General features: G+C 49.1%; 1 long non-coding RNA gene across 1 annotated transcript; it reads left to right on the top strand.

The window, feature by feature from the left end:
• The first annotated feature begins 2,512 nt into the window (after positions 1 to 2,512).
• Positions 2,513 to 12,334, top strand: LOC309666143. The gene is made up of 3 exons (XR_014266933.1): positions 2,513 to 3,291; positions 8,950 to 9,013; positions 11,628 to 12,334. It is a non-coding gene; the product is annotated as an uncharacterized lncRNA (long non-coding RNA).
• Positions 12,335 to 12,678: the final 344 nt, after the last annotated feature.

The following is a 12,678-nucleotide window of genomic DNA, read 5'->3' as shown; positions in this document are numbered from 1 at the left end:
TCTCTGAAAAATCAAAAGGTTCTAACAAAGGAAAATAAAATAAACTGCCAGGGACCCAGGATGACAAGGAAAATAACAGGAAACATCAAAAGAAGCACTAAGGTTCTCAGCAGTCATGGATGAGGAGGAGGAGGGAGGCAAAAGGAGGCGATGGGCCCCTTACCAGACCAGGGCAGTGGGAGTCGAGGTCTAGGGAGAGGCTCTGGGACTTGGGGATGCCCCCCACCCACACACCTGCTGTGATTCAGAGATGTCGGAGCCGAGGCCGGTGGTCCCAACCCCATGCATCCCACCATCCACTTGCCCCACTGGCACCACCCTCTGCCAACTGTGTGCAGGGCGGCCAGCCTTCCTTTGTGGTCTGACTACCAGGCCCTTCAGCTGCCCTGGGCTGGTAAGCTAACTCCCGGTTCTCCACACCAAACCCCACTGGCAGCCGGGTTCCCAGAATGCGCACTCTTCCCTTATGTGATTTAAAGGAATAGATGCATTTTGTTTCTGTCCACATCTCTGATGGTCAAATGAAAGGATATCTTCCTGATTGACTGGTGTCAATTTCAGACACACTCGAGCCCGTGCTTTGGGACAAGGATGGGCTCAGCGTGCCTATGTTCACAGCAGTCACTTGATGCCCCGAATCCCACGCTAACTAAATGGGAGTCTTCTAGAAAATCTTATCTTGTTGGCTTTGCACAGAGTTTCAGATATGTTAGATTTTTCTGTTATCCTTTGCCCTTGGTCCTCTCCTATCTGATCCTGGAGAGAATCCTCATGGAAGCAAGGTCAGCCTAGTTCCCTACTTCCTTTTTTTTTTTTTTAAACATCTTTATTGGAGTATAATTGCTTTACAATGGTGTGTGAGTTTCTGCTGTATAACAAAGTGAATCAGCTATACATATACATACATCACCATATCTCCTCCCTCTTGCATCTCCCTCCCACCCTTCCCATCCCACCCCTCTAGGTGGTCACAAAGCACCGAGCTGATCTCCCTGTGCTATGCGGCTGCTTCCCACTAGCTATCTATTTCAGTTCCCTACTTCTGTTGTCTAATGTGACGACTGTTTGGTTTGCAAAATCCTCACGGGAAGATCATTTCCTGATCGAAGGCAGCTGATGGGATGCTGAGAGCAAAGCACACTCACCGTAGCCACCGCTCAGACTCCCTTGAGGTTGCGTGGGGCGGCATCCCAGGGAAAAGAGAAACTCCTGTGCGCGGGGGGGACTGGGTCTCCTGAGAGGTGGTCCTCACGGGTGCAGAGCCTCTCGGGCTTCACACAAGCACGGACATCACTGCATTGAAGAAGACGGTTTTTGTTCCCTAGTTGTACCTACGATCTCTCCACCTGTTCCCTCAATTGAACACCTCTGGTATTCAGTGTCTTCATCCTTAGGACTGGAGTAGTGACAGACCTGCTTCCCAGAGGCGTGATGAGGACAACATGAGATAGTGCATGAGCCCAGGACTCTCAGCTCTCGCCTGGCAGATCTCTGGCACTCCTGCTTTGCCAGCTGGTGGTGCTGCCTCGGTTCCCTCCACTTGCCCACGAGACAGGGAGGCAGGTGCCGCAGGGCAGGGATGGGGACGTGTAGCACCCCCCCCCGGGGCTCTGGGCCCCTCTCTCCCTTCCCTCCCCATCACCCGCCCTTCCTCCCTGTCAGGGTGAGAAAGGTTCTCTCAATCCCTCTTCCCACCGCAGTGTTACAAGCTGTGCTCCTCTCCCCACCTGAAGACGAATTTCTGCTGCAGGCTGACAGGCATCCAATCCCGAGTGCTCAGAGCCGCTCCTGTCTCTGTAAAGGTGGAAACGCCCTCGAGATGTGGGGAAAGGAGATTTGCTCCAAAATGGTCCAGGCAGGGAGGCAGGGCAGTGTGGCGCCACCAGGGATGGGTGGCCGACCCAGGAGCAGGGCCTCGCCCGGTGAGCTGTGTCCTGTGCGCCCCTCCTCAGCCACTCGGGCTAAACAGACCTACCCGAGGGGAGGTGCCGTCAGCGGGTGTGAGGGGAGCAGGGCTGAAACGTTTGGAGAGTCTCATGCTGGCCTCTTTGCTGGGAGCAGGGCCCAGACAGATGCTCGGGCTGAGGGAAGATCTAGGTGTAGCAGAGGGAGTACTGGCCAAATATTGGCTCTGTGCTCACCTGTAGCTGAGCCCAGGCTCCACGACGACCCTCCCTTATCCTGAATTCCCTCCTGGGGGATGTGGACAACTGCAGCACCTTCCAGAGGAGTCAGTGAGCTCAGGCAGGAATGACATCCAGCCCTTGGCAAAGAACAGCAACTCAAACTACTGATGGACTCAGGCACTTCAAGTGCCTTCCCTGGTGTTTATATCAGGACAGACACAAAAGGTTGCTGAGTGCCAGAGCCATTTAGCTTCCTTAAAGTTTGAGACCCCTGACATCCATCATCTGGCCCGGAATCTGTCAGGGGCTTTGGCTGCCTTAGTCCCAGCCTGGCAGACGGAGTTGGGCAGGATTGGCCCTGGATTTGCCCAGCTGGATGGCACAAACCCTGAGGCTGGGGCCCCTGTGTGGGCAGCTGAGAGCAGCACCCGGCCTTCAGGTCTGGTCCAGAATCAGGGGGCAGGGGGTTCAACAGTGGGTGCAACCCAGAGGGGACCAGTCAGAGGGACAATTCTTTCCAATGTCCACAGGAGGCAGAGTTTTGGAGAAATCTTGAGCCGATTCCAGACCCAGGCAGGTGCACTCAACTTGTGGGGAACTGGAAAATGCAGCGGGAAGGGGATGGAGCAGGAGAGGTGCAGGAACCAAGACCCCAGGCCAAGCTGCCAGGACCAGGCACCTCAGCGTTTGTGCAGGGAAGTGGAGGAGGTGGAGGCCACATGGGGGCTGGGACTCCAGGGCTGAGGTGGGGACCACAGTTCCTAATAGGAAGAGGCAGTGCTTCTGTTGTGGGCTGAACTGTGTCCTCCCCAAATTCACACACTAAAGCCTTAACCCCCAGCTCCTCCGAATACAACTGTATTTGGAGAAAGGGCCATTGCAGATGTAATTAGGATGAGGCCACACTGAAGCTGGGCAGGTCCCAATCCAATAGGACAGGTGTCCTTATACAAAAGGGGACATTTAGAGACAGACACACACACATGCACACACACATACACATACACAGGAAATCAACACGCGAAGCCTGGAGGGATGCTGTCACAAGCCAGGCAATTATCAGAAGCTAAGAGAGAGGCCAGCCAGCAGCTGATTCTTCCCTAGCGCCTTCAGGGGGAGTGTGGCCTGCCCACGCCGCGATCTCAGACTTCTGGCCTCCAGGAGAGTGAGTCAGTAACTCTGTGATGTGTAAGTCACCCAGCCTGTGGTTTTGTTATGGCAGCCAGAGCAGACCAATGCATTTCCAAAGACTGCTCTGTGACTGGGTCTGGATCAGGGCAGGGACGTGTGAGGCCTGCGTGGACCCTGCGGGGGGCACCTGGGGATGGGACAGAGCAGCCCTCCCTGACATCCTGGTGGGGAGGGGCAAGGCTCTAGAAGAGCCTGTGGAACCAGAAATATTGCCGTTGGCATTTCTGGAAAACAGCACTGTCACGGTCTGCCCTCGGGGTTGGGTAGAGATGTATTTTAATGTGTTAGCACATTAAGAAATTTTTCAGTGGTTAGTGGAAGTAGAGCAAAGGTTATAGAAAAAGTAGTTTGCTCTATTAACCACAGAGCAAGTAAAAAATACATACATTAACTTTATTTAGCAAAGAAAAAAGTGCCACAGTTCCGTCTCCAGTCACTTTTAGCCTGAATAATCAGCTCTCACTGGTCTTAATTTATGCTGCATCTCACTTCCCCCTGCCAGAGCTAGGATTGGGGTTAGGGTCAGGGTCATTGTCCTCTGATACTCAAACCCTGCCCTTCCTGCTCTGAGCTGGAAAGATTTCTGGGAGAACTGAGACAGGGGAAGCAGCCTGAAACAGCCCAATGTGGAATTTTGCTGAAGCAGGCATTGCCGAAGTTATCTTAGCCTGGTCGTCCTCATGGACTGTTGGCCCAGAGTAACATGAGGTATCTGGGGATTTCTGTCCTTTTCTAACTTATTTTGTAGAACAGATCACGCTCTTAGATCCCAAGACAAATGTAAGTTTACTGCATTCTTAGCTGCTTTTTTTCCGTCTGGAGCTCTGAGGGCCATCCTGGGCCTCAGGAGTGTTGGTTTGTGGAGTTCGGGATCTAAAATACACATTTTCTCTGTGTCCTGCCCTGTCTGGTCCACACTGGTCCCACAGCCCTGCAGCATCTGCTGCAGGTGCCTCCCGCAGGTGGGTCATCTGCCGGGCACAGGGGTTGGCATTTAGGACAGGACTCACCTTCTCCTCCCGTTTCCCAGGGCCCAGCACACATCCTGCAGTGACCTCAGCTGTGGGCTCAGCAGACTTTTGTGCCAATGTGTGGTCCTGGTGAGTCATGCAAGGACGGGAAACTGTGATCTCCTGTTTGTAGGACAGAGATAATAGCACTTACCCTACGGGTTCTCTGAGATTCGAGACAATGATCAGAGTACGGGCCCTGTCCCAAGGCTGGCATGTGTTGGGGGACAGTCCACCATCTTGGTTCCCTTCCCTCACTGGCACCCCCAAGCAACTGTCCAAATGCTTCAAACTGGACATTCTGTGTCCTAGGGTCTCTACTCACATCCCACTAAGGCCTCCCTGCCTCCAAAGAGAACTGTTAGTCCAGCAACTTGATACAAGCCTGTGCTCTTGAGGCAAGAAAAGAGATTGAAGTAAAGAAATATACAAAAACCAAACATCCAGCCCTGAGTGGTTCCCATCTCCAGCTCTGAGGCAGAAAGCCTCTGACATATTGTTCCTTAGACACTGGGAAGCAGGGGGATGGCTGCTGACATGTTGAAGGGCTGGCAAACATTTTTCTAAGCTGCCTGGCCATGCAGAAACATATTTTTTTATATTTATTTGACAGAAAGCCCCAAGGTTCCTCAGGGTTTTAGAGAACTCAGAGCCATCTGTGAAGTTTCTGAAACTCCTGCTCCTAAGGGTGTCAGCTAACACCAACTTCCCAGAAATACAGCTGGCTAGGGGGCAGGCGAGATTCTTATCACAGGGCCTCATAGGAGAGTTGATTAAGTTGGATTCACGTGTGGTACCCAATTGCCTAACACTGCCAGGGATCTTGTTTTCTAAATCAGGACTTCACCGCTTTCAGCAGGGTAAGCTAGAACCATCACGATGTAGCATGGAGCCTAAGGGGCTGCACAGCCGTGAACTGGGGGAGGGAGGGTTGGAAGAGAGCCCTTGGCTGCCCGTGACCTTGCAGGAACTGGCATCTGTCCACGTGAGAGGCAGGTGGGAAGCAGGTCTCCATCGCTCCATCCCTCCCCATCTCTCATTGCCCGGCTCCTTGTGACTCCCTGGGTCACTTAGCAAGGCAGCAGGGCCAAGTCTGAGGCGCCACCTCCCCTTCCCACAACCATATCACACTCTCTCCATAGCTGCCCTCCCTCCTTCTCACCTGCCGACGTCTCCCTCAGCTGCACCAATGTGCAGTCTCGTGACTCGGATTCTCAAGGACTCACCTTGTGCAAATGGACTGTTATAGTCGAGCAATTCTCCAATAATCCTATTCTGAGCATCTCCTGTCCAGAAGGGTGCCACCCAGTAGCCGTACAATGTGAACCGCATATGTGACGTTCCAGTAGCAACATCAAAAGTGTAAAAAGAAACAGATCAAGCTAATAACATATTTTTAGCCAAACATGTCCAAAATGTTATCATTTCATATATATATATATGTACACACACACATATAAACATATATATATAATATTAATGGTCTTTATTTTATACTAAGTCTAAACCCAGTGTGTATTTTATCCTTACAGCACATCTCAGTTTGGCCTGGTCACATTTCCAGCGGCTACCCTACTGGACAGGGCAGCTCTAGAAGCCAGGGTGCCGGGGAGCAGGAAGGGCTCACCATGAGCAAGACAAGGACCCCTCTCCCAAGAGCTGCACTCTTAGGGTGGCGGACAGGGCAAGCGCAGCAGAGGTTAAAGAGTTTAGCTAATCACACAAGCCAGGACTTGAATCACAGCTCCAAGACCGGTTGGCTGTCTGACCTTGTATCAGTTATTTATCCCCACGAAGGCTCACATGACCTCATGTGTTGAAGGTGTGGAGCCATCATCTCTACTGACAATAAGGATACAGCAGAGAGATGCTATTTAAGGTAAACAGGGAATGTTAGTGTCAAAAGTATTATTGTTTCCACTCAAAGGTTCCGTGTATTGTTCCAACATCTCCTTGAGCTTCATGATGTTCTGTTTCCATGAGGCCTCTTATCCATCCACATCAACATCGTGGTCCTCAGCCGTGCCCATCAGAATGAACTGGGGTGTCTGAAACCACAGCTGGCTGGCCACTGCCCCCAGAGTTTCTGGTTCAGCGTGTCTATGGTGAGGACCGGAATCTACATTTCTATCGACTTCTCAGGTGATACTGACCCTGCTGGTCCTGGGACCAGCTTTCAAGAACCAGCAGTAGTTCCCCACTACACACTGGAATCCTCTATTAAGTTTTTTTTTTTTCTTTTTTAAGTGTCCACATCCCACCCACTCAGATCAACCAAATCAAAATCTCTGGCACTGGAACACAAGGCATGGCCAGGACAAGGATGTTTAAAGCATCTCGGGATATTCTAATGTGCAACCAGTATTGAGAGTACCCCAAAGCCAATCAGTAGCAAGAGACTCAGCTCCAGGGCCACCAAACTGCCCACAGAGGTTCTCCCATCTGCACAGGTATGCAGGATTCATTGTTATTCCTGATGAGGTAGGAAAGAGCCCCTTCAGAAAGCTAAGAGCTGAGGGGTCTTTGGGTCCCGGGAACAAGACCCCTGTGTTCATCCTGTTTCTGCTTTCGGGCAGGTGGGAGGTGGTCCCTCCTCTTCCTTCCCATGCACCCCTGCAGACGACCCTCCTCTACCCCAGGCTCCTTCCCTCCACTGAGGGGTGCTGGGTCCACGGGTAAGGGAGCAGACAGCTGAAGGCCCATGAGGGGCTCTCAGACAAGATCCCAGACCTCCAACACCACAAAGGGAAGGGAAATAGGCTGGGAGGTCCTGGCAGCTGCCAGGAAGGGAGTGGGTTTAACCAATACTGCTGATTGTTTCCGAAGAGCAGGTTGAAACACCCTACATCATTCTGCACGCTGTGCTCTGATTTGTGGTCAGAGAAGCAAAGTCACCATGTCTGCAGGGCACGTCTACAAACCGGGTCGGGAAAATCAGGAAGACTTGAACTTTGAAATTTTTGAACTTCTGTCTTCTTGCATGTCTTTTTTTTATACCTCAAGTCCAATTACTTTTTTATTAGGTTTTCAAGCAAATTTGTATTTGTGAGTTGACACTGGTGTGTCTTTTTCTTGCATCTCTTTGAGGTCTGAAATTCAATAGGATATAGAAATAATAATCATGATTAAAATAACAAGGTTGCCATTTATTGATGATACCCAGTACATTTTAGTAGCAAATTTCTGAGTAAATAATCTCATGGAATATTGTCAGAATTCTTGCAGAAATTCTGGGACTATGTAAAAACAAAACAGTACTTTTACATTAGACCTATTGCAAGAATCACGATGAATATATAATGATGAAAGCGACAAAGCAGTAGGTTCTCAAGTGAGACCAGCAGCACCAACATGACCCAGAACCTGGTTAGAAACATAAATTATTGGACCCCACCCCCAAGTCTATAAAGTAAGGTATTCTGGGGTGAGAACCACTATCAAACATTACATTTCTGCGCTACATAGGACTGAATAACGCCTCTGACACCTGTCAAGCCTTCTGTCCTTTGCTGCCCCCAATTCTCAACATTTCCAGAAACCTCTCAACCTGCTGACCCCCATCTCCTCCAGGTCCCTCCCTGGGGGCAATTTTACTGGAAAATATCGCCTCTCATCCCCACAGCTTCACATATCACATAGGAAATGCCATCTGTCTCTTTCTTACTGCATTCTTCCTCTGTTCTTTACTTTCTAGAATATCCTTAGATGTGACCTCAAAGAGGACCAGTAAATAATCTCATGGAATATTGTCAGCACCCACTTGGCTTCCCTCTCCTGAAAGATCAAATTAATTTATCTCAGTTATGCTAAGATTTTGCACAATCCTGAACTGGGATGTAAAACCATATAGATGGACAATCTTTATAGGCTGAGAGATTATTTTTAAATTAATAAAAAGTGTAATACATGGTAGAAAAAAAAAAAAAAAACCTTGATTTTTCATCTGGGCTCTGCCCCCAACTTATCAGCCAATGTTGAGCAGACGTCTCACTCCTCTGGTCACCAGTTTCCTCACATCTTAGGGAAGGAGGCCAAAAGGGACCCCTGACTCCAAGGTGAGTTCCTTGGAGTGACAACAGCTCTAAGGAGCCCCTTAGGCTTTTGCAAAGACACGTGGGGAAGAAAGTTGAGGAACAGAATATAATATGCAAGCCAGCAGACTCAGGATCCTTTATACCCATTCCAATATGAAATGCACCTGACTTTGTGGAGCTTCTGGGGAGGGGCCCAATAAGCTGATCACCATATGTAAGGTGGGGCTGCGTTGTCTGGGCCGAAGCAGATGAACCAGCATGAGGCCAGATGAGGCTGAGTCTTGGACACTGGGCAAGAACAAAAATAAAGTTCTGGACAGAACCCTGGTTGAGTCTGTCAGAAGTTGTGGCAGGTTGGATATAACAATGCAAAGAAGGTAACAGAGATGCATGGAAACAGGTCCTGCCCTTTCAGGCCTGACAGTTCCAACAGGAGTTTTCAGCGAGGGCTGCCCTGGCCTCCCACGCCCTCCCTGGGTGGAGGTGCCGTGTGATAGTAGGATTGTGTGTGTGTGTGTGTGTGTGTGTGTGTGTGTGTGTGTGTGAGTGACTGCTTTGTCTTCCAGTCACCCTCTTTGTTTTGAGCAGATGCTGAACTATACTGGGAACGTGGATCCATCAGGAAGCTTGCTGGCCGTACTTCTCACAGCAGGTTATTTATTTGACGGTTGGGAAAATTAAAGTTTATTTAATAGGTACAAGCAAAGATCTGGGAAAACATATGTTATAGTAATATTCTCATGATGTTTCCATCACTTAATGTTCTTTGGTTTCTAACAACGCAAATCATCTTAGCTGTTTAAGCAAAAAAGGAACTTGAAGGATACTGGATACCTGTATAGAAACAGCAGGACAGGAGACACCTGAAAGGTTGGAGCAGCGATGCTCCCAGGTCAAGTCACCTGGAAGAGACAACGAAGGGAGCACCCAGGGCACCGGCAACAAAGAAGTTGACCCGTCATCCTCCGCCTCTGACACGTCACCTTCCCGGAAGGGGGACTGGACTGGCTTTGCTTGCACACGTGTCCATCCCTCTGAGGGTGCTGATGGCCCCACGGCACAGAGACGGGTGGCATAGCTCCTCAAAAGGAGGAAAGGAGGTGATGGAGAAATTTACTAATGCAGAAGGAAGTTTACAGGGGAGGTGCCGCAGTCATGCAGGGTCTCCGTGAAAGGAAGACCTGAGTTTGCAGGGATGGATGTGGTGACCACTGGCTGAGCAAGGTGAGGCCAGAGTGACAGGACATTAGCAAGGAGACTTTGTTTTGTTGGCTTGGGTGGCAAACATTAGAGACCTGGCAGAAACAGACGCTCAAGGAAGACAAGAGAGAAGTAGAAGGGTCACTGACTGTGTCCACGTGTGCTCTGTGTGACATGTTACCGTGAGTCGCTCTACCTCCCAATACAACAGTGCATAAAGGGGTTATCGCCAGCCTGCTTTGGGGGATGGCCGCCTCTCCAGGGCGATGCAAGCAGGGGCGGGAAGGTCCGACCCAGGTGGGCGGAAATGAGCAGACTCTGACCAAGGAGCTCCCCCAGCAACCCTTCATACATGTACTAGGTAACCAGGACAGGCCTTTACGGCAGACGTTCCTTAACTAAAGAAAACGTTCTGTCTCCAGTCTCCTTCCAAACATACTGACGTTTTTTCTTCATAGCAGACAAAGGTTTATTGCAGGGCCAAGCAAGAAGAATGGGTGGCTTATGCTCAGAAAACCCAACCTACCCGATGGTTTTTAGTGAAGAGTTTTTAAAGGTGAAATTTGGGGTGAGGACTGCAAGGTGTGTGCTTTCTTCTGATTGGTTGGTGGTGAGATAACAGGGTGAAAAACACACTGACTTTTAACTTTTCTGGGTTTTGACCAGGGTCCTGACATTGTTAAGTGCTGAAATGTAGTTAAAGGTTTAGCCCAATATGGGTTCAACCAAATATTTTTCTCTTTTTTCTTTTAACAGGGTGGGATAAATATACTTATTGGAAAATGCCAACAAGTTCATTGTCACCATCATCTTCTCAGTATATATGCACACATGCAGACACACACACTTACACATGGGCACATACATGCACACCTATATGCCCATACACTCCCCTAGACACACCACGGGTGCATTGTACACACATGTGAACACACACACACATGCACAACCACCTGTACTCACAGAGACCAACACTTCTGAGGGTGTGATGCTCTTTGATCTGATTCAATCCCCTTCTCTAGTAAACATAGATGGAAATGCATGCTCATGGGGCTGTGAGGAGATTTCCATGAGAAAATGGAAGGAAACCCCTAATACAGTACAGGGTCTCTGTAGCATCAGGCACTCAGCCATTTCTTTTTTCTTTTCCTTTCTTTTTTCTTTTTTCTTTTTTTCCTATTTATTGTTTTGATTTACACAACTTACAGAGTTCAGGGAACCATCAAAATAACTCTCAAAGTCTTCCTCGTTAAGCATCAACAGACATCTCTTTATTTCTCATACTCATTATGCATATACTGAACTAAAAACACCATCAATCAAAGAAAACAGAAGAGGCCAGAAAGGGACATTCACTGTACATGTGCTACCGCAGGCAAAGTTTAATTCAAAAACAGGCAGATGGACAGTTTAATTGGGAAAGCTGACAGCACACATTATGTCAAGTTCATTCCATAGTGAATAACTATCTGGGTTTATACCAACTGAAATGAGGGCCTGAACTCCTTCACAAACTGCAGTGGGGCCTCCTTGCACCGTATGCCATCATCCTGAAACTCACTGCATAGATGTTGGTCACATAACTTCCTCCAAAACAAGATGGCCACATAAGAACTAAGTAATAATATCAAGATTAACATCAGCCCCAAAAGAAGTTTCAAGAAATATACCTCTCATCCGTTAGGCTAGGCTTCCAACAATTTTCAGTGGTTTAGGGCAGGTACAGAGGAGCCACTCTCCCACTCTTCCTCACCTGCTCAGGGATGCATCCAACCACTTGATCAGATCCATCCAAATCACCCCTGGCTCTGATTTGCAGTGCTTGTACTGGGTGGCTCTGCTAATGAGTTGGTTGGTGGTGGCTATGGGCCAAATGTTTGTGTTCCCTCTAAATTCATATGTTGAAACCCACCACTCCAAAGTGATGGTACAAGGAGGTGGGGTCTTTGGGACATAATTAGGTCATGACACTGGAGCCCTCATGAAGGGGATTAGTGTCTTTATAAGAAGAGAGACAAGATAGCTTTCTCTCTCCCTCTCTCTCTCTCTCTTTCTCTCCCCACCAGGTGAGGACACGGCAGCAACAAGGCAGCTCTCTATAAGCCAGGAAGAGCGCTCTCCCAAAGAACCAAATCTATCAGCACCTTGATCTCAGACTTCCCATCCTCCAGAACTATGAGAAATACACTTCCTTGTTTAAGCCACCCAGTACATGGTGCCTTGTTATGGCAGCCTGGACTAAGACAATGGTCCATGGGACATAGTTCTGTGTCCTCATTTTCTCCATCCTCACCCTGACAGGTCAGCCTCACCTGCCCTTTCCATCCATTGCCCAAACCCACATAAACCAATCACAGCATTGCTCAGGTGGAAGTAGGCAGAAGAGCCCCATGCCCCATGTGTCCCACAGGTGACCCCCTACCTGGCAGCTAGGCAGGAGGATCTCTCAGAAGGAGACACAAAGTGGGGTGGACTTGTATGACATGGCGGGAGGCCCTCGTGGGCAATGGAGTGACTGGAAGCGAGGAGCAGAAGAGCAGAAATGATGTGACCTCCAGCCAGCCTGGGGCGGAGTCAAAGAACAAGCCAAGTCTGAGCAGAGATCACAGCTGGAGGTTTGGGACACTGCCAAGAAGCCCAGGCATGTGGAGGAAATTAAATAGTTACTTGCCCACCTTGGGTTTTTATTTTGTCACAAAGCTACTAAAAGTCTATGCATTTTATAACTTAAACTCACACGACAAATATGGTCAAATAAATCATCATGCAAATGCCCCAGAAGTGTCAGCTGAGCAACCCCCAGCATGGTGTGGTCTCTAAACCAAGCTCCTACACAGGGCCCAGCACAGAGGAGGACCTGGATGCACCGTGTGAGCAAATGAATAAGTCATCACGCACTTACAAAGTCCAACACCATAAGTTTCCTCTATGCTTTGTGAAAATAGTACATAACACAGTAGAAAAAAGGAACTGTAAGCCAATCTATGGTCTGACTGGTGACTATCTCCTCGTGAGCACGTCTTCCTCTGGGTGTGTACATTTTTCTTTTGTCGACATCCAGCTCACTGGTCTACGATCTCCCAGTTCTCCCCAGTCATGAAAACCCCCGGAAAATTC

Source organism: Balaenoptera physalus (assembly GCF_965194825.1).
Source record: "Balaenoptera physalus genome assembly, chromosome: 8".
NCBI classification, from domain to species: domain Eukaryota; kingdom Metazoa; phylum Chordata; class Mammalia; order Artiodactyla; family Balaenopteridae; genus Balaenoptera; species Balaenoptera physalus.
The sequence above is the reverse complement of the archived record's forward strand: the minus strand, read 5'-3'. Positions and strand labels throughout refer to the sequence as shown.